The sequence below is a fragment of the Mobula birostris genome, chromosome 7 (genome assembly GCF_030028105.1).
Source record: "Mobula birostris isolate sMobBir1 chromosome 7, sMobBir1.hap1, whole genome shotgun sequence".
NCBI classification, from domain to species: domain Eukaryota; kingdom Metazoa; phylum Chordata; class Chondrichthyes; order Myliobatiformes; family Myliobatidae; genus Mobula; species Mobula birostris.
Window position 1 is genome coordinate 154,571,115 of NC_092376.1, and position 22,080 is coordinate 154,593,194.

General features: G+C 39.9%; 1 pseudogene; it reads right to left on the reverse strand.

Moving 5' to 3' along the window:
• Positions 1-292: 292 nt before the first annotated feature.
• LOC140200519 (organic cation/carnitine transporter 2-like) overlaps positions 293-22,080 on the reverse strand; it is a 70,301-nt pseudogene continuing 48,513 nt past the window's right edge.

Genomic DNA, 22,080 nt, shown 5'->3' on the forward strand with positions numbered 1-22,080 from the left:
TGTCAAAGGTTGCAGGAAGAAGGTGGGAGAGTGGGATTGAGAGGGATGATAAATCAGCCATAATGGAATGGCAGAGCAAATCTGACAGGCAAAATAGACAAATTTGCTCCTATGTCTTATGGTCTAACTCAACTCTTGTTATTTTAAATTCAAAAATAAAGATAGATGTTTTTTTAATTTCTTGTTAAAGTCATCTTGTAACATTTGCTGCATTGAAATTGTTATACTAATGTACTGTCAACAGTTGTTTGGAGCAGAGAACTGAGAGAAAAATAGAAACTATTACTACAACTTACCCCTTTACATTTTGCATCTGTTCAAGGGTGTCTGGGAGAGGGGTTTTGAATGTTTCAGGCAGCAACAAAACAAGAAGTCCTGATAATGCTGTAGAAATTCCCATTAGAGTAAAAGGCAAAAACTTATCAAGTGCTCCTGTGAAAATACAGAGTTGTTTTTTAATAATATGAACACGTGTACATCCACACAGAACAATGGACTCAGCTTACCTCACCTCATGTTGTCAATAAACACCCTTAATGCAGGCACTTTAATTTTTAAGTTAGCTTTTAGCCCTTTATGGTAGGCAATATATTCCAGGAAAAAAGGGCAGTTTGTTTCCAATGAACAACTGGAAAATTCATTTGAAATTTACTAACTGACTCAAATCCACAGACTGTCATTTCGTCATAAAGTGCAGAAGGTCTTACAGCAAGTTATACAGGACTGTAACGAGAGTCCTTGATGAGGATGGCTTAGACCCAAATGCTGGAGTATCTGAGGCTAGGATTGAGACACAATATCAAACTGGATCGAGAATCTGAGAACAAAACAAACACTAGATGAAATCACGAGTCGGCTTATAATTGAGCACCAAACCTTAGTTCGGGTGCCCTTTAAATGCTTAATCCTTGGTGCTCAAAATATGATTGCCAATTAGTGGGACCATCCTGAATCTTTAAAGAGGCCGTGCCAACTATCCATACTCTGGGGAGTTAGAGCGTCTAAACCTCGGAAGCTGGTGTGGATGGGTGCATGTCATAACAGGACCTCTTCCCTTATGCTGACTCCTGACAGACCTAGCTGCTCTGATAGATAATAATTGTCGTCATGGATGAGAGCCTGATCCAAAATGTCTCTTTCAGACATCCAGCACCTCTCCTCTGATCCAAATCCTTCCCAGTTCACAAGATATTGCCGAACACCTCAAAAAGTACGTGAGTTCAAAGTTCCTCTCCCAGTGAAAACCTGTCCCCCCATCAACAAACCTGGGTGGTGGCAGGGCTGATGGTATTGGGGCTAACAGCTGGTGTTCATAGGCTTTAACTTGGAAGTGTGGAAAGTGGGATTGATCTTGAGGGTTTTCTGAATCTGCAAGGTATAAGCCACTAGGTTTACTTTCCTGAGAATCCTGAAGGGTCCAATGAACTTGGATGCCAATTTCCTGGACTCCACTTGGAGAGGCAAACCCTGAGTCAACAACCAGACCAGCTGCCTAGGCTGCAAAACTGGTCCCTGTCTTCTCTTGTGGTTAGCTAACAAAATCTCCCTGGCCCTAGTGCATCTCTCCTTACAACACAGGATGAGCTCTTTGGCTGCAGGGACCACAGCCTCTGCCTCCTGCTCAGGGAAGAGTGGCAGAGAATACCCAGATTGACATTTGAAAGGAGACATCCCATGTGACGAATGCCGTGAAGTGTTTTTGGCGATCACTGCCCACATCAAATGGTCTCACCACTTGTACGGTATTTTAGAGGACAGGCATCTTGTGGTACATTCCATTACTTGATTCATTCTCTCTGCCTGGCTGTAGGATGGTGAGTGAAACCCAGCAGAAAGACTCGCTGCTGTCCCAATCAGTCTGCAAAATACCCTCTAGAAGCATGATGCAAATTGTGGACCGCGATCCGACGTAACGCCCACTGGAAAACCATGGATCCTGAAGGCCTGCTTCAGGACAGTCTTGGTTGTCTCCAACCACAGATGGAAGTCTGTCCAAGGCGATGAATTTGCAGGCCTTTGAAAAACGATACTCAGTTTCCATGGTAACAGTCTTCCCCTTGAAAGGACGAAGACCCGTGACAAAGTCCATGAGGATGTGAGCCCATGGTGGAGGAATCCTTGATATTGGGTGCCACACCAGCTATTCATATTCTAGGAAGTTAGAGCATCTAATCCTCAGAAGCTGGCACGGATGGATCATGTCATAACGCAGTACCGTGATTTCAGATATTATGTGTGTTATTACACAATGGCTAAAATGCTACGATGACTTTAGTCAGTGTCTACTGATGTCATCTGTGCAGAGTGGCAACATCCTAAACAGCAGAAATTGTTTCTCCTTGCCTATATTTCCACAATGAAAATCAGAAGTGAACATTTAAAAAAAAGCAGTAGCAAGAGCAGATCACGTGCCTTCTGAGGGTGGCCGACTAATCTACCAAGTAGTGCTTGACATTGTCACTTCCACTTCCATGTCCTTTCACTGTCTTAACACCAACAATTTAATAGATTTCAACCTTGAATATACTCATTGGCTGAGCAGCCATGGCCTATTAAAAAGGAAGACTCCAAACATTCAAGATCTTCTAAGTGAAGAAAACTCTTCTCAGTCCAATATAGTTGATTGCATGTCTGAGACTATGATCCTTAATTCTTGCAATCTTCAGCTAGGGAAATTGTTTTTCATTTTTTTAAATTAAGAGAACATATTTACATACTACTTGATAGTACATAATAATAAAGAGCTCTCAAACCAGAGAACTCTTATTGCATCCACTCCCAGAGAAATCTATTCTTTATTGAGTTTTGAGACCTAATGAATCTCAATTTTGCTCCATTATTTCAGAAAAAGCTTTCTGTCTGCTAACTAAACCACTTGCCCTGTTTATATCTGAATCCTTGCTTTTCCGTAAACACCTCAGCAAGACACTTCATATGGTAATTTCTCAAAATCCACTTAACATTCAATAATTTATTTGGTTATCTGTTCGTTACAGCCTTAAAATACTGAAATTTGTTTTGATTTTGGTACTTTTAATGTTGCTGAAAGATATTCTTTACTAACAGTAATCATTTTAGACCTTTTCAGAACTTCCATTGGAACTTTGTTTTCTTCAATTTTCATTTATTTTCTGTTAACAAAAACAAAAGGGAGTGATTCATCTTTGAAGATGTATGCAAAACGAAGCCAATGGATTAGGGGTGTTTGGAGTTTTGATTATTGGGGCTAGTTAAAACAAAAACTCCCCTGCTCCTTTGGAGCTGTGCAGATGGATCCAGCTGTTCTCGCCTCCTTCTAAGATAACTAAAGTTGTGGAAATCCAGACAATCTTCACTGAAAAAGAGGCATGTTACCACTATATATAAAGAAAATCAGGGTCCAGACCCAAATTCTGAGAGGATTATCTGTCATTGTCTGTGATAAAATGCTTACTCTTGCTTCAACAAATATTCACTCTGCTAATGATATACCTGAAAACACCATCAAACTCAAAAATATGGGACACATAACTGTATATAATAGAAAGAATGGTTGATTCTGCATACTTATATCATTATTTATCTCCATTTACACATTCTGTGCACAAAGTGTTTAGTTTCGGAATAGTCGCTGTGTGCTGAGACAGAATAGAATATTCTTTTTTAAAATCTATGTGCAATAGATAATGTCAAACAATTTTCTTACCAAGATAAAAAATGTACGGTGAGACAATGCTGCCTATCCTGCTGGCCATTGAACAGACTCCAACACCCATATTTCTTACTGCTGTTGGGTACAGCTCAGCTGTGTAGACATAGATCATGGAGAAGCCACATGTAGTTGCAAGTTTTCCACTCATCACCAGTGCCGTGGCAAGTCCTGAAATATGTAAATACACCAGAAGCAATCAGGGAGATTGGTTCCTAAACTCCTGTCTGTACTTCCTGCCATGCGCTTGTTGCACAGGAAGATTTTCCCTAAACATACCCCTGACCTATTCATAGAGTAATGCAAGACAGAAACAAGTCCTTCATCTCAGCTGGTGCATGCCAACCAGTCCCAGTTGACAGCATTCAGCCCAACCCCCTAAGGCCTCCCCTCCATGTACCTATCCAAAATACCTCTTAAGTGTTGCACCTGTACTTGTCTCAATCACTTCCTCTGGCAGCTCATTCCAGGTACTCACTGCCTCTGTGCGAAGAAGTTACTTCTCACACTTCTTTTAAATTTCTCCCCTTTTCTATCTGTGTTTTGGGCTCTCCAGCCCTGGGGAAAAGACTGACCATCCACCTTATCCATACCCCTCACGATTTTATAAACTTTTATGAGGACACTGCTCATTCTCCTGCTGTCAAAAGAAAAAGATCTAGTGTAGCCAGCCTCTCCTTGTAACCCAGGTTGTATCCTTATAATCTAGGCAGCATCCCTGTAAATCACCTCTGTACTCTCTCCAGTTTGAATTTTTTTCCTATAACAGGATGACCAATATTGCACACAATTCTCCAACTGGGGCCACACCACAAATTGCTTTATAACTGCAACATAATGTCCCACTCCTGAGCTCATTATCCTGATTGATGAAGGTCAGCATGCTAACTGCCTTCTTCACCACAGTTTACTCACACAAACTGTGGATTTGTACTCCTCACAGGTTGCTCTGTTCCACAGCACTCGTCAGAAACTACCATTCACTCTATAAACACTAGCCTAGTTTGACTGTCCAATGTGCATCACCTCACACTGAAGATGAAAGTTAATATCATTAAAGTAAATACAATTTACGCTTCCTTCTTTTTCCTTACCAGAGCTTCAATATCTCTCATCATCTGTTCTTGATATGTCCACATTTCACCCTGACAGGAACATGTTGTCCCTGGTCTCTTGATAAGAACCTCTCACTTGCTAACTGTTGCTTTGTCTTTAAATAAGATCATCCAGTCGACTTCAGTGAAATCCTGTCGAGTGCCCTCTAAGTTGACGCTGCTCCATTTCAGCACTTTTAACTTATGGACCTGTTCTGTCTTTTTCCATAACAATTTTAAAGCTAAGAGAATTGTGGTCATGTGCCACAAATCAGGATGTAATGGTGTGTTCCTCATTCATTCAAATTAATGGCCAGAAAAAAAAAACATTCTTCCATTATTTGTAATATGTTTCTCCGATGGACAGATGTACAATCAAAACATCTATTCATAAAAGGAGATCTCTAATGTTGGTGTTACACTGATTTGACAGGTAGAAATAACTTTCCTGTACCTAATATTAAGTGGACACTGAGTGTATCTTCATGGTCTTCTCCTGTGATAGCCCATCCACTTCAAGGTTCAATGTGTTCTGCACTCAGAGATGCTCTTCTGCACACTACTGTTGTAATGCATGTTTCTTTTTTAGTTATTGTCACCTTCCTGTCAGCTTGAACTAATATGGACAATCCCCTCAGAGCTCTCTCATTAACAAGGCATTTTCATCCACAGAACTGCTATTCATGGATTTTTTTGTTGTTTTTCACACAAGTAAACTCTAGAGACTGTTATGGATGAAAATCCCAGGAGATCATCAGCTTCAAACCACCCTGCCTATCACCATCAACTACTCCATGGTCAATCACTTAGATCACACTTCTTACTCATTCAGATGTTTGTTCTGAACAACAACTGAACCTCTTGACCATGTCTGCTTGTTTTTTATCCATTGAGTTGCTGCCACATGATTGACTGATTAGATAGTCCTGATAAGTGTAACTAATAAAGTGGCCACAATGCGTACCTTGTTCTTACGTTGCAGGCAATGCTGAATTGACTCACAGGTATGTGCCAACAACATTGGGTGATGAAGTTGATTTGGGACAATTGGAAGAAGTAAAGTGTTGGATAGATTTAGTTCACATGTTACATGCCTCAAGGAGATCTGTGTGTTTTTTTTTGTAAGAATGATGTAATAGTCACCTGATGTAATCTTCCCACCGATGTGAGGTCACGTGATGACATGTGCACCATGGGTATATAAAGGGAAGACCCAGATGACACAGTTAGTTTTTTAGTTTGTAGATTTCCAGGTAGAACGTGCTGTGTCTCCGTTTCTGTTGTGCTTTTGTTTTTGTGACGCAGCTTCATTTTTGAAACGGTTGCGCGTTATGTTTCAAGATACAATATTATTGGACTGGAAATTTTTGGCTAGATGTGCTGATTTACTCAATTCCAGCAGTAGAAGGGAGAGTGAAGACTTTATCGAAGTACAGGACCGAAGGATTGAGAGGAGTCGGCATCGGTCAGCAGTTTAATAAAGGATCGACCTTATTGAGTCTTCGTTGAAGGAGTAGCAACCTGCATTGAGATAACTCTTGCCAAAAGAAAAAAAAAGAGTTCATGCAAAGGTTTGCTCTCTAGAAACTAAGGTCAGTTGTTTTAAACTGTTTATTTACTGCATCGTGAATGCTTGGACAGAACTGGCAGAAGACTCGTGTCTATGAAGAAATCCTTCTCCAGAGACATCTCTCCCAATTGAACGTATAAATTTGTTGGACTTTCAAATTTACCATTTTAAGAACCTTATCTGACTTTATCGCTTAAAGAACTATTTTCGCATTTAACGCTTTAAGAACCAGTGTGGAGTGACGATTTGTTAAACGGCTGCATAACAGTTAACTTCCGGTTAAAGTTTTCATTTGTTTTTTTTATCATTTATCCGTGTTCAATAAATGTTTGTTTGCTTTTATATAACCTGTCTTGATTGATATTCATTGTTGCCGTTTACGTAACACACAACATAAGGTAACCATATCCCGTGGGTGTTCGTTCTGTGGTATTAATTAAAGTAAGCTTCATCTGTACCTCCAAGAGGACAGCAACCATGCCATAGGGTTTGGAGGCTTGTGTGCCTCAATGATTCAGAGAGCTATGTTGGCAGGAGTCAGGGCTTTGTGCTTTAAATCTTGCTAGGATCACACTTGGTAAACAGGTCAAAGGGTGGAGACCAGAATGAGAGTAGTCCACTGGTTCTCCAGATTTGGAGGTTCTGTTAAGGGCCAGCAACACTGACCAGACAAAAAAAGTGTTACAGAAACAGCAATGAAGAATCCTATATCTGTGTGCAAGGGTATTCCGGAGTCTCCACCTGGGATTTGCATGACTGACAGTAGTGAAAACTGAAAAGAAGCTATTGGCAAGATGACAGATGCCCTGAACACCACCAAGACCAAGACCAAGCTTGGTATTTGTGATGTATGACCTATGTATAACATTGGCAAGCTAGTACAAATAACTGTAGAAATACGTTGTTACAACCTGCATATATTGGGTGTCAGTGAAAGCAGATGGACAGGGTCTGGCAGACTAAAGGCAGCAACCAGTGAAACAGTTTTATACTCAGGAAGGGAAAATGGTCAGGAAAATAATGATGTAGTTGTCATTTTGAAGAAAGTCTTCGAGAAGTGCTTGCTGGAGTGGAAACCAATCAGTAGTAGGCTGATGAGAGTCAGGCTGAGAGGGAAGCAAGTGATCCAGTGCTATGCTCCAACTAACAACAATGACATTGAAGAAAATGGTGTCTTCTATGAACAACTGCAATTGGAGATAGAGTTAACACTATGCCATGACTTAATCATACTCATGGGAAATCTAAATGCCAAAGTGGGAAATAACAACTCACATTTCACTAGGGTCCTGGGCATGCATGGATGTAGAACAAGGGTGAAAGAATGGCAGAATCCTCTGCCATGAACAATCTGGTCATAGAAGGGATCCACGTTCCACACCATGAAATTCACAACCTACATGGTGATCACATCAATGACGTGAGAAGAACCAGGTTGACCATTTAATGATCAATGGTACGTGAAGACAATCCTGGAAGTGATCACCACATTGTTGTCGCAGTGATGAAACTCAAGTTGAGAAGCACTGGCACCACATGTACAAAGATGTTTTGATGTTGAAAGCTCAAGGATACCGGTGAGAGATCTCCCTTCAACATTCAGCTTAAGAACAGATTTCCAGGCTTTGCAAGACCTTGACGAGGATGTGTCAGTAGACAAGATTGACAAAATGTGGAAATGGATTGCCTTAGTCTTCAAGGAGAGTAGTAAGGTGTGTCTAGGATACAGAGCTGAAAAAAGAAATGGATACAGAAGGAAACATGGTCAGCCTTAGAATAAAGATGGAAAATTAAGAAGAAAGTGTTTCATGCAAAGTTAACACGAATTAAGGTGCAACTTCAATTAGCATTCACTTAAGCTAACAAGAAAGTGAAGAGATTTGGAAGAAGGACTAAGAGAGTTTACATGGAAGACCTTGTAGAGGAGGCTGAAGCAGCAGCCAATCAGGGAAATATATACAAGGTTTCAAAATTGGTATGAGGGAAGTTCCAGGGCAGATCTAGTGGTCCTGTGAGAGATAAGAATGGTCTCCTTTTGACATCTGAGAAAAACCAAGAAGAACAATGGACAGAGTAGTTCAGAGAATTACTGAATAAACCACCATCAAATGAAGAACCTGACATACAAGAGGCAGCAGAAGACTTTGACAGGTCCATACAAGAAAGAAGAGATCGTTGCTGTGATTAAACCATCAAAAAACAGCAAAACTCCAGGATGTGACAGATTGTATGCTGAAAAAAGGGAGTTATTGTTAGGATCCCCAAGAAAGGAGCACTAAGTGATTGCAACACTGGTGTGGCATCACACTTTTGTCAATGCCCAGCAAGAGTCATTGTCCAATGGATTATAGATGTCTTCAAAGTGTGCAAGGGGAAAGAGCAACTGGCTTCAGGAGAAACAGAGCCTCTGTCAACCAGATCTTCATACTGCATAGCATCACAGAATGGCAGAGACAACTGTAGGTGAATTTCATGGACTTTGAAAAGGCTTTTCACACAGGGAGAGTCTCTGGCATATCCTCAGATCGTACAAGATCCCTTCTAAAGCTGTCCATCTTATCCAGAGTTTCTGTGCTAATTTCACCTGCACAGTAGGGGACTGCAAATGAGCTTTGAAAGCAAGACAGGAGTCAGGCAAGGCTGTGTGATGTTGGTGATACTGATGCTGAAGATTGACTGGGTTATGAGGCAAACAATGAAGGATAAGCAGACACGAGGAAATCTGCAGATGCTGGAATTTCAAGCAACACACGTAAAAGTTGCTGGTGAACGCAGCAGGCCAGGCAGCATGTATAGGAAGAAGTACAGTCGACGTTTCGGGCTGAGACCCTTCGTCAGGACTAACTGAAAGAAGAGCTAGTAAGAGATTTGAAAGGGGAAGGGGGAGGGGGAGATCCAAAATGATAGGAGAAGACAGGAGGGGGAGGGATGGAGCCAAGAGCTGGACAGGTGATTGGCAAAAGGGATATGAGAGGACAATGGGATGGGAGGCCTGGGGAGAAAGAAAGTTGGGGGGGGGGAGCCCAGAGGGATGAGCAAGGAGTTATAGTGAGAGGAACAGAGGGAGAAAAAGGAGAGAGAAAGAATATATATATATATATATAAAATAAATAAATAACGGATGGGATACAAGGGGGAGGTGGGGCATTAACGGAAGTTAGAGAAGTCAATGGAGAAGTCAAGGATAAACAGAGATGCTTTAGAAGACCTTAACTTTGTGGAAGACCCACACACACACACCAGAAAGAAAAAACTCAGCACCTATGTACCCTTGGTGGATAGGCCGGACACAGAGCCAGCCAGATAAAGACTGAGACCATGACCCTCAATGTAGAGGCTCCTCCTCCGGTCAAGGCATATGGCGTCGATTTCTCCAGCACCGGCAGATTCACCTACCTGGGCAGCGTCATTCGGCAGGACTGTGGGACCAAAAACAACATCCGGAGCAGACTCATCAAAGCTAAGTCCGGATAAATATTTGTTACATTTTAACTCATTCATATAATCTGTAAATTATTTTGTCTTAAACCACACTAGCTGTGGTATCTCATCAGGAAACATGGATGCATTCTGTTCTGATGCAAAACTAAATTGTTAATGGATACCAGAATAGCCATGTCCCCATCACTGATCCCTGGGTAATGGGTCACAATTGATCATTTAGGATATTTAATCATCCATTTAATTTACTCCTTGTTGTAAATTAGCTATCTTCCTAATCAGATTAATAATTTACCTCAGTTTATGCAGTTTCAGCTAAGTTCAACTGTTCTTAGTAGTAGTCATCAGTAAATTTTTTATTAATATTTTAGGAATTGCAGGTTGCTGAAGAGCCTAGCATTTATTACCCTTTAAGTTTCTATACCATTATAAGAGATCAAAGTATCTAAGTTGCAAGGGAGATTGGAGATGTAATGTTTTAGACATTTAACTTTGTACAATTGATCATGGGGGAAAATTTTGAATTAAAGATTAAAGTTTTTTTACTGAAAAGACTGACATGTTTTATTTTGTCTTGTGACTTCTGAAAACAGTGATAAATGAAGAGAAAAAGTGGGCCTTGAAACCTCCATTCTATGACACTGTTGAAGAACATCTGGAAAACTTCTGAAATGCCCGCTTTGCTGCTGATGATACTGTGTGGTAACCGGAATCTCCGGAGCAGAATGCCCCTGATTCCTCGGCTTTGTGTGTTTCAGCGGCCGGGGCGAGGTCGAAGGCACTCGGCAGAGGATGGCGCTCGGGAGATGTATCGGAGAGGCCGGTCGGAAGCTCGAAGTTTTTGGGTGGATAGACTCAGTGTCGGCTGTGGTTGGCTGCTTCCAAGGCATAGGCAATTTGACGGTGCCCGGAGTTTTATGGCAGGGAGTTTTCCCCTTTTGCTGCCTGCTATCGGGGACTTGGGAGTCGATCAACTCGGGGACTTTTGAGACTTTATTACCGTGCCCAAGGTTTGTTCTTCATCAAATTATGGTATTGCTTTGCACTGCTGTAACTATATGTTATAATTATGTGGTTCTGTCAGTGTTAGTCTTTGGTTTGTCCTGTTTTCTGTGATACCATTCCGGAGAAACATTGTATCATTTCTTAATGCATGTATGTATTTCTAAATGACAATAAAAAGAGGACTGAGTGTTCTCATAATCTAAAAAAAAATAAATGAAGAGAGAAAGTGGGCCTTGAAACCTTCATTCTCTGACACTGTTGAAGGACAGTATCCTGTCATCAATCAACTGAGCTTTTGAAATGCTGCTCTAATTTATTAAAAACTACTTTGTGTCAAAGTGTTTAAATTAAAATGAATGATTTTGTTTACAATTGATCTGGATCAGTTGCTAAAATACTAATTCAGTTAGTGACACACATCAAAAGTGTAGATTAAATTCAGAGGAATGTATAATTAATTTCTCAGGCCATAACAAATAAGGGACATTTCTGTTTTTTAAAAAAAATATTCTTATAGAAATCACAATTGTGAAGCTCTGCCATTTCTAATGTTCTAGTGCAAGCATAAGTTTTGTTTAACCATGTCCCTTTAAGGTTTCTTTTTAAAAAATCAGGGTTTGCTTGCAATCATTTCTAATCCCTTCCTTATTTGTCCACAAGACCATAAGACATAGGTTCAGAATTAAGCCATTCAGCCCATTGAGTTTGCTCCACCATTCCATCATGGCTGATTTACTATCCCTCTCAACCCCAGTCTTCTGTCTTCTCTCAGTAATCTTTGACACCCTGTTTAATCAAGAACCTATCAAAGTCCTCTTTAAATATACTCATTGACTTTGCATCCACTGCCATCCACGGCTAATTGTTCTCTGTTTCAACTAATCAAAGACTGACTGTTAATGAAATGGTCAATACAGAATTCTATTAATCTTGCAACTTACTATAGATGACAGTATCTTTTTTCAAACACAAGTCTGAAAAATTGCTTACATTTTAAAAGGTAAGTCTTCAGAAAAGATCTGTAGAGTGAACAGATTTTAAGAAACAATCAGCATTTCCATGCTGTTTGAACACAGTATTTGCAAATAATTGCATCACATAGGAAGTGCCAATTAAGACTCCGATTTCTTGCAGAAAACCTTGATTAAGCTTCAGATATGAATAGAAATTGAACATATCAGTAGTTAAAAATTATATTCAAAGATTTAAAGAACAGATTTTGGTGATTTTGTTCACAGTGTTTACTCAATGGATTAATTTTCTTGGAATATGACCACTGAGGAAATGACCCCTTACAGAAGTACAGGCATTTTAATGTTGCTTTTACATCTTAGGAAAATATAAAGAAATAAGCCCTTTGAGATGACAGGATACTTCATTTAAAATTCACCACCCACTTCCTTCTCTCACTTCCCAGGTGCTTTAGGGAACTGTGACGATGAATGGTGGAAAAGTTACTGGAAGCAATTCTGAGATACAGGATCTCTCTAGCAAGTACCATTTTCTTAACCAATAGGAAAGATTTCAAGAATTAAAAGAACTTTGGAAAATCATAGTGAAGGCATTAATGCTCTCACAATCAGTTCCTGGAAATGTTTCAGCCCACCATTTTCCCCTCAGTGTTCTCATCGCAGCACCTCACAGTCACAATATAACAAATATTACTGAGATTATGATACTTATGGAAATAATAAGTTGAATATTAAAACCCGTTCAGATTGAGAAGAACTATCTAGTTCAGTAAACCAATAATAAAATGATTACGATTATTTTAGTATCACTCTGAAAATATTGTACCTGAAGGCATAAACTGGGTGAGTATAAGAACAGCTCCACCAAAAAGAGTTGTGCTTGAAAGGGTGCACCTGCGTGAAAACTTCTGAAGGAAAAGCCAGGCTGCTGTGTAGGCAGGAACCTCAATGGCAGCAGAGAAGAAGCAGTTCAAATAGTTATCACCATGAAGATTGGGAGTGCTCAAGGACAGGCCAAAGTATCCAACTGTTAAAATCATCCTGCAACAAAATGATAAAACTAATTGTAAAGGATCTTCAAGTAACTTCTGTCATCAGGCCATCATTATCATATTAGAGTCACAGATACAGTCATAGTGTTACATACATGGAAAGAGGCTCATTGGCCCCACTTATCCATACCAGTCAAGGTGCCCTCCTGAGCTAGTACCATCTGATCAAATTGGGCCCATATATTTCCTATCCATGGACCTGTCAAAATGTCTTTTAAACAATGTAATTGTACACACCTCACCACTTCTTCTGGTAGCAGGTTTCAAAAACCCATCATCCTCTGTGTGAAGATCTTGTCCCTCAGATTCCCCTGAAATCTTTCCCCTCTCACCTTGTACATGTGCCCTTCAGAGTTAGATCCTTAGAAAAAGAATTTCCAATTACCTTATCTAAGCCTCTAGTGAGTTTATAAATGTCAATAAGACTACTGCTCAGCTTCCTATACTGATACAGCATGTCCATATACTGAAGCTCTCCAGTCCTGAAAAAATCCTTTTGAATCTCTTCTGCACCTTTTCTAGCTTAATCACTTTCTTTCAATAGCATGATGAGAAAAACTTCACAGAATATTCCAAGTGCAACCTTACAAATATCTTATATAACTGTATCATGACATTCCAAATCTTGTACTTAATGTCTCAGTAATGAGGGTAGGCACACTATAAACCTTCTCTGCCATCTTGTCAAAGGTTTCAAAGCTCCATCCTAAATCTACCCATATTATTATTGTTATGGAGCTATGTATTTATACCCTTCAGTCTTTCTGATCTATAGCACTCCCCAAAGTCAAGCTATTTGTTGCATATGTGCTGCTTGGGTTTAACTTCCAAAAATGCTTCATTTTACACTTATCTTAGTCAAATTCTATCTTCTGTTCCTTTGCTCGCTGTCCCACTTGATACAGGTCCTATTGCAACATTGACAACCTTTTTCACTACACACCAAACAACCGAATTTAATGTTATCTGCAAACCTACTGATCATGCATTATAATCCAAATCATTAATAAATATAACAAACAACAGGGAAACTAGAAACAATTCCTGTGCCATACCATCGGCCATAGGTCTCTAATCTGGAAAACATTCCTCTACTACAACCCTCTGCTTCCTGCTGCATAGCCATTTTGCATCCAATTGGCTATGTCACCCTGAATCCCATTTGATTCCACTTTCCAAACTACACTATCATGTGGGATCTTATTAAAAGCCATGCTACAGTCCATGTAGGGAACATCTACTGCTCTGCCCCTGAACAATCCTCTTAGTCATCTCTTCAAATAATCAATTTTGTGAGACAACATTAACCACACACAATGTCATGATAACTTACTGAAACAAAGTATTTTGAAACATAGATAGATCCTGTATCCCATTATCCCCTCTAGTAGCTTTCCCACCATTCATGTTAGGCTCATTATCACAGTACCCTGGCTTGTCTTTGCAGTTCTTATATAAAGACACAGATTACTCATCCTCGGATCTTCTGAGGCTTTATCCATTTCAAACTGCAACAATTTCTTCCTTTGCTTCCCGCTATATCCTAAGATATTACTTGATGTCGCATTCTGAACTTCACTGGAAATTTATAGGAAGCCAAGATCCAAACAGAATGAAAAATCAAAACTGACAGGTAACTAGAAGCTCATTATTATGTTGTAGATTTAATGGAGATATTCCACAATAATCAGTTTCTCTATGGTTCTTTGTGACCTGTAAATATATTATACACTTAAAAGCACACAAGTAGTTCACTAATTGTCTGGGTCTCTCGGTAGAATAGAGGGCTATGATTTGTAACATCATAGCTGATTAAGATAGTTTTCTTTAATGAAATTTTGAAATAGGAGGTCATCTCCTAATGTACTTGATTGTTTTGAAGTAGATTGATATAATAATGCATAGTTAAGTGCATGCATATTCCCTAAATGGACTTGAAAGATTCTGTACAATTGATTTTAACAAAAATAACTTTCAGGGTAATTACAGGGCTGTCAAAACCAAAAAGAAAAGAGAATATTTTAGGAACATAGAAACACAGAAAACCTACAGCACAATACAGGCCCTCTGGACCACAATGCTGTGCCGAACATGTTCTTACCTTAGAAATTATCTAGGGTTACCCATAGACCTCTATTTTTCTAAGTTCCATCTACCTATCCAGGAGCCCCTTAAAAGAGCCTATTGTATCTGCTTCCACCATAGTCGCTGACAGCCCATTCCACGCACTCACCACTCTCTGCATAAAAAATTTACCCCTGACATCTCCTCTCATAAGGCATGCTCCCCAATCCAGTCAACATCCTTGTACATCTCCTCTGCACCCTTTCAATAGTTTCCACATCCTTCCTGTTGTGAGGTGACCAGAAATGAGCACAGTAATCCAAGCGGGATCTGACCAGGATTCTATACAGCTGTAACATTTTCAATAGAAGATAGATCTGGACTGGCAGTAGGCCAGTCAAGCACACGCACTCTGTGTCTACAAAGCCACACTGTTGTGCGCAATGCAGAATGTGGTCTGGCATTGTCCTGCTGAAATAAGCATGGACGTCCCGGGAAGAGACGTCGCCTTGATGGCAACATATGTCTCTCTAAAATCCTAATATATGCCTCAGAGTCAATGGTACCTTCACATACATGCAACTCACCCATGCCAGGGGGAACTGATGCACCCCCATACCATCACAGATGCTGGCTTTTTCACCCTTCGCTGATAACAATCTGGATGGTCATTTTCATCTTTGGTACAGACAACTTGACATCTATTTTTTCTGAAAAGTAACTGAAATGTGGACTCATCTGACTGCAGCACACAGTTCTACAGTCTTTCAGTCCATCTGAGATGAGCTCGGGCCCAGAGAACTCGCCGGCGTTTCTGCATAGAGTTGATGTATGGCTTCCTCCTTGCGTAATACAGTTTCAAGTTGCATTTCTGGATGCAGCAACGGACTGTGTTGAGTGACAATGGTTTTCTGAAGTACTCCCGATCTTGTGTTGAGAAATGTTCCTTTTGAACTGACTAACAATTCTCTCACGAATTTTGGCACAAAGGGGTGAGCCACGACCCATCTTTACTCGCAAAGACTGAGCCTTTGATGGACACTACTTTTATACCCAGTCATGATACCTCACCCGCTACCAATTAGCCTGCTTAATGTGGAGTCTTCCAAACCGGTGTTACTTGAATATTCTGTGCGCTTTTCAATCTTATTTTAACTCTGTCCCAACTTTTGTTGAGTGTGTTGCAGCCATCAAATTCTAAATTTGTGTATATTTACAAAATACAATTAAATTGGTCAGTAAAACTATTGAAAATCTTTTCTTTAATACTTTTGTCAGTTAAATAAAGGTTCACGTGAATTAACATATCACAAATTTTTGTTTTTATTGTATTTTGGAAAATATCCCAATTTTTCTGGAAATAGGGTTTGTACTTATTGTTAAGGGGGACAGCCACAGGGGTACTCTCTAGTATCTGACTCTTGCCCTTCTCTCTCCAGACTGTTACCCACTTATCTGTCTCCCGTTGTGACTAATTGCCTATAGCTACTCTCTATCACCACCCCACTTTCCCTGACCATATAATGGTCATCGAGCTGCATCTCCAGTTCCCTAACCCTGTCCCTAAGGAGCTGCAATTTGACGCACTTGGTGCAGATGTGGCTGTCTGGGAGGCTGGGAGTCTCACGGACATTCCACATCTGACACCCAATACAGAATACCGGTCTCACAGACATACTTCCTATTCCTATTCTTCACAAGTAACTTACCTCACCTCAACCCGTTATCGCTGAAGCCCCGTCGAGATAAAGCCTTCCTATTCTGTCTCCCACTCCTTCCTCACCCGCTGTATAAAGCTGTCTTCTTTTTATACTCTTCCCACCATTCTAACTCGCTGACGTCCACGCGCCTGCGCAGTCGTTCCTCTATTTTCTCCATGATAAAAGCTTAGGACTATGAAGTACTAGAGGGATTTGAATGCCCTTGTGCACAACACATTAATGGCTCCTATGCATAATTAAAATACAATGTTAGCCATTGTCTTGAAGGGTAGTCAGTACAAAAGGAAGGTCCATTATCTCAGGTCAGACCTCAGTTGGAAAGGTGTGCTCATTTTTGAGCAATAAGCACCTGGGACATGTTGAAGGCCTAGTGCAGTTTTACCAGCACCTTTGCTTATGTGGAAAGTTTGTTTAAACCTACTCTCAACGTTCAAATTTCAAAGTAATTTTTATTATCAAAGTCCATATATATCATTATATACAACCCTGAGATTCACTTTCCTGTGGACATACTCCGCAAGTATAACTGCAACAGGATCAATGAAAAATCTACTAGAGTGCAGAAGACAACAAATTGTGCAAATAGCAAAAAATAATGAGAACATGAAATAACAAAACTAAGAGTCCTTAAAGTGAGATAACTGGTTATGGGAACATCTCAATGAATTGGCAAGTGAGTGTACTTATCCATTTTGTTCAAGAGCCTGATGGTTGTGGGGTAGTAACTGTTCTTGAACCTAGTGGTATAAGTCTTGAGGCTCTTGTACCTTCAACCTGATGGCAGCAGCAAGAAAAGAACATGGCCTCAGTGATGTGGATCTCTGATGGTGGCTACTGCTTTCCTAAGTCAGCATTTCATTTGGGTGTGCTCAATGGTAGGGAGGCCTTTGCCTGTGATGTACTGGACTAAAACCACTACACTTTGTAAGATATTCCATCCAAAGGAATTGGTGTTTCCACATCAGACCTATTTTGTGCCGTCTTGATTCAAAAGAGCTAATCAAGATTCTGGAAGCTTTAAGGAATGTGAGAGAACCAATGAGAACATGAAGAATAACACTGCAGGATCTTAAAATTAATGATTGTCAATTTATAAGTAAAATTAGGAAGTGCATTTTTCACACACAGTCCAATGGAACTTCGGAATATTAGGATAACTTATACACATGTAAGAATTATTGATGCTTATTAAATAGTTATTGTTCTGGAGGTAAACCAGGAATGCATAAATGTGCTGTACTATGCTTCCCAAGCTCCATTGATTTTGATGTAGGTGAATATTGGAGACAAAACAAACTGAACAGATTAGCTCAAGCTAAATCTGGACATTTAGCTCAAGCAATGTTCTTTCACAGAATATGAAGGTAGTATGGAAATCAGGTATAGATGGATTATAAACAAGCTTGAGATTAAACAGACCTAAATCGATTCCTATGACTAACATTTCAGACATAAGAAGAGTTTGTGAAAGGATGTTAAATTAAGAACAGGAGAGGACTGAAGTCAAAGTAGAAATATAAGCCACAAATGAAAAAGGGTTAAAAAAGGCTTGGGATTGTATCATATGGAGTGTTATCAAATATCCCATCAGGCTTTGGGATGATACTCTGCTGGCTAGAAAGGGATGTTGAGAATCAAGGACAACAGTTGGATGATTGACACATGGTCAGTATTACTGTGAGAACATAGCTGACATAGCTTTACATCTCACTGTGAACCGTTCATAAAACAGAACAGGCATATGAGGAACATGCACAAAATGCTGGTGGAATGCAGCAGGCCAGGCAGCATCTATAGGAAGAGGTACAGTCAACGTTTCGGGCCGAGACCCTTCATCAAGACAAACATATGAGGATGTTTAGAAAAGAGACATCTTGTGAAAAGGACAGACAGATCAATAGTAAAAGCAGAAACAGACTCTCTGATAATTAAGGAACCAATGATTGAGGTAATTGTGGAAAATCATCAGCAGGAATTTGAAGAAGTTAGAGAAATACATGTTTATGTGAATGAGGACTGGACTTGCGGTGTAAAATTGTCAATAAAGAACTAAGTAACAACTAAGCAAGGTATGAGAAAGAATGCATAAAAGAGTGCCTCATGAGATACTGGCTACAGCAACTCCAGAAATCAATGACTAATGAAGAAGACTCTTAAGTTAGTGATTCAGAGAAGAAACTCATCCAGATTGATACCTAGACAAGCTCTTCAAGAGTGAGTAATATCTAAATAGAGGGAGTGTGTTTTGGAAGTTATGGAAGTAAGCTAGAAGTTGTGTGACTAAAAGAGTTTGGAAAATAAAGTGTTAATGTCTTCTTTGAAAGTACATAGTGAATCTTTGAGTTGTTTATACTCACTGTGATTAAGGAGTATAGTTGTTGGGTAATATAATTTTCTGATGTGCTTTAACAGGGGCTGCATTTAATATGCAACATTTGGAGTCCCAAGGGCAGAAGTGAGGGAGAGGCTTTTTACCAGACGATTTTGTTCTCATCCCGAGCTGAACTGCTCATGTAAATTTTGCACCGGGCTGGATTAATCATACCATGGCTATCCACTCTGTTGTCACATCATGGCTATTGACAGTTAATAATCTCACCGTGTTGCTGCCACTAGCTTCATATGACAGTAAACAATGGATTGTGGTGGAAGGCCCTCTGAAACAACTTAAATTAGAAAGTTGCCCAAATGGTGACAAAACAAGACGAGTTAGAGGAGAAAGCCAAAAAGTAGAGTTTATGAATGGTGTAGAGAAGGTAAATAATGCTGCCCAGAGCATCAGACACATAGTGTCTTATTTACCATTATTAATTATGAGAATCAATGCTCACTAAATCACAATGTGATAATAGCAATTTCAATTAAGTAAACAACAAAATGTGGCAAATCAATGATCAATATTTTTGGTGTGCTTTGCTGTGACCAAGATATGTGTCTCTCTGTGAGGTGTGAAGAAATTCTAGCCAATCATAAAAGTGACAATATATGGCTAGGCACAGTTCAAGTTCCATCTATTTGCTGGTAATACAACTATTGTTAGTAGAATATCAGATGGTGACGAGGTGGCATACAGGAGAGAAATAGATAAGCTGCCTGAATAGTGTTGCAACATCAACATCAGGAAGCCCAAGACATTGATTGTGATCTTCAGGAAGGGGAAGGCGAGGAAACACACCCCAGTTCTCATCAAGGGATCAGCAGTGGAAAGTTCCTGAGTGTCAACATCTCCTTAGATCTGTCCTGGGCCCAACATATTGATGCATTTACAAAGAAGGCAAAACTGTGGCTATACTTCATTAGGAGTTTGAGAAGCCTTTGTATGTCACCAAAGGCTCTGGCTAATTTCTACAGAAGGACCGTGGACTGCAGCACAGGAGCAGAAATAGCTGCGAAAGGTTGAAAACTCAGCTCAACTACGGTCACAACACTCCCTGGCACTGAGGACATCTACAAAATCTGATGCCTCCAAAAGGAGGCTTCCATCAATAAGGAACACATCACTAGGAGGCACACATTGTTCTCACTGCTGCCATCAGGGAGGTACAGGAGCATGAAGAACAGCTTCTTCCCCTCCACCATCAGATTTCTGAATGTACAATGAATCCATGTGCATTACCACACTAACAATTTTTTTTTCTGTTTTTCTTCCCATTTTGTACTACATATTGAATTTAACTTCTATATTTTATTGTCATTTATAGTTTAATTATAATTACTCATTTCAATGTACAGCAAAACAACAAATTTCACAATGATAGTGATATGAAACATGATTATGACCCTGATTCTGCAAGTGAAATTGACAAATTAATGAAGGTACATACTCAAGGTGATAAGCCAAAGAACCTGACGCAATAGGAAGAAAAGCAATTTTATGCAATGTGTGGTTAGGATTTCCCTGAAAGGATGACTGATACATATTAAATAGGGTCCTTAAAAATGGCACCAAATTAACACTACAATAATAAAAAGTTGCAGAAATATGGTTAAAGAGGATGGCTGGACCAGGGGGTGAGAGGTCCATGTCAGATCTTATAAAACAAACAGTCTTTGTATCGTGGTTCCATGAAATACTCACCATATCAGAACATTAATGACAGTGATAGCTCGGATGTTATAAGTTTCAACAAGATGGAAAATTGTGTAAGACTGTGCATGTTTGGTTCTCATATCTTCAAGCTGAAATAGCAAAAGAAAATAAACCTTTATTGTTAATGTAAAGTATATTAATGTAAAGTACTGCTAATATTAACTTTCACCATGGTGACATTTGCACTGTTGTGACTGTCAGTGAAAGCCACTTTACACACAAGCTGACAGAATTTGGAGTCACTCTGGAGAAAGGCTCCCTGACCCACCATTACATCTTTATATGCTGAAGATCAAAGGTAACAGCTGGACAATTCTAAAGTTACAATGCATTCACAGTGCTTCCTTTGAGTTACATGTAATTTTCAAACAACTAGAATTTCGCACCAACACTCAAGACACCCTAAACTGAATTTTAATCAGCACTGTCTCTGAGCTACATTCATGCATCTGCCAACACCTCAGGTCAATGAAGTGTTTCCTGGTTTGCAATCAACCCCAATCTGCAGTTCCAGGAAGGCCATTGTGCTGAGACAAAGAAAATCTGCAGATACTGGAAATGCCAGCAACACACACAAAATGGTGGAGCAACTGAGCAGGTCAGGCAGCATCTCTGGAAAAGAGTAACCTTTTGATGATTTGGGGTGATCCCCTTTATCAGGACTGGAAAAAAAAGATGATAAGTTAGTGGAAGAAGGTGTGGGAGAAGAGGAAGAATTACAAGGTGGTACGTGGTAGGTGATAGGTGAAACTGGGAGATGGAGAGGGCTAAAGTAAAGAGCTGGGAAGCTGAAAGGTGAAAGAAATAAAGGGCTGGTGAAGGGGGAATCTGATAGGAGAGGTAGATAATCTTGGTAGAATGGGAAGAGGGACGAGCACCAGAGGGAGTTGACAGGCATGTAAGGAAATGATGTGAGAGATGGAAACAGAAATGGGAATGGTGAAATGGGGCCAATTACCAGAAGTTCGAGAGGTCAATGCTCATGCCATTAGTTTGGAGTCTAGCCAGACAGAACACAGGGTGTTGCTCCTCCAACTTCATCGCTGCAGTAGATGTCGGAATGGAAATGGGAAGTAAAATTAAAGTGGGTTGCTGCCGGGAGATCCCACTTTTTCTGGTGGATGGAGCATAGGTGCTAGGTCATTGTTCTGAGCTAGATTTTAAATTCAATCCAAAATCAACATTCAGATCTGAAGAATGGCTGCTGTTCAAATTATTATTTGCTATATTCCATAACTCCAGAATACACCCTAACATGCACAATGGAAATATGGAAATATTCCTGTGAGAACTATCACATTCACAGTTTTGTTCGTTCACCTGTGTTTTTTTTTCTATTCTGTTCATCTTGAACAGACTGGAGTTAAGAGTAGCTAGTCTCATT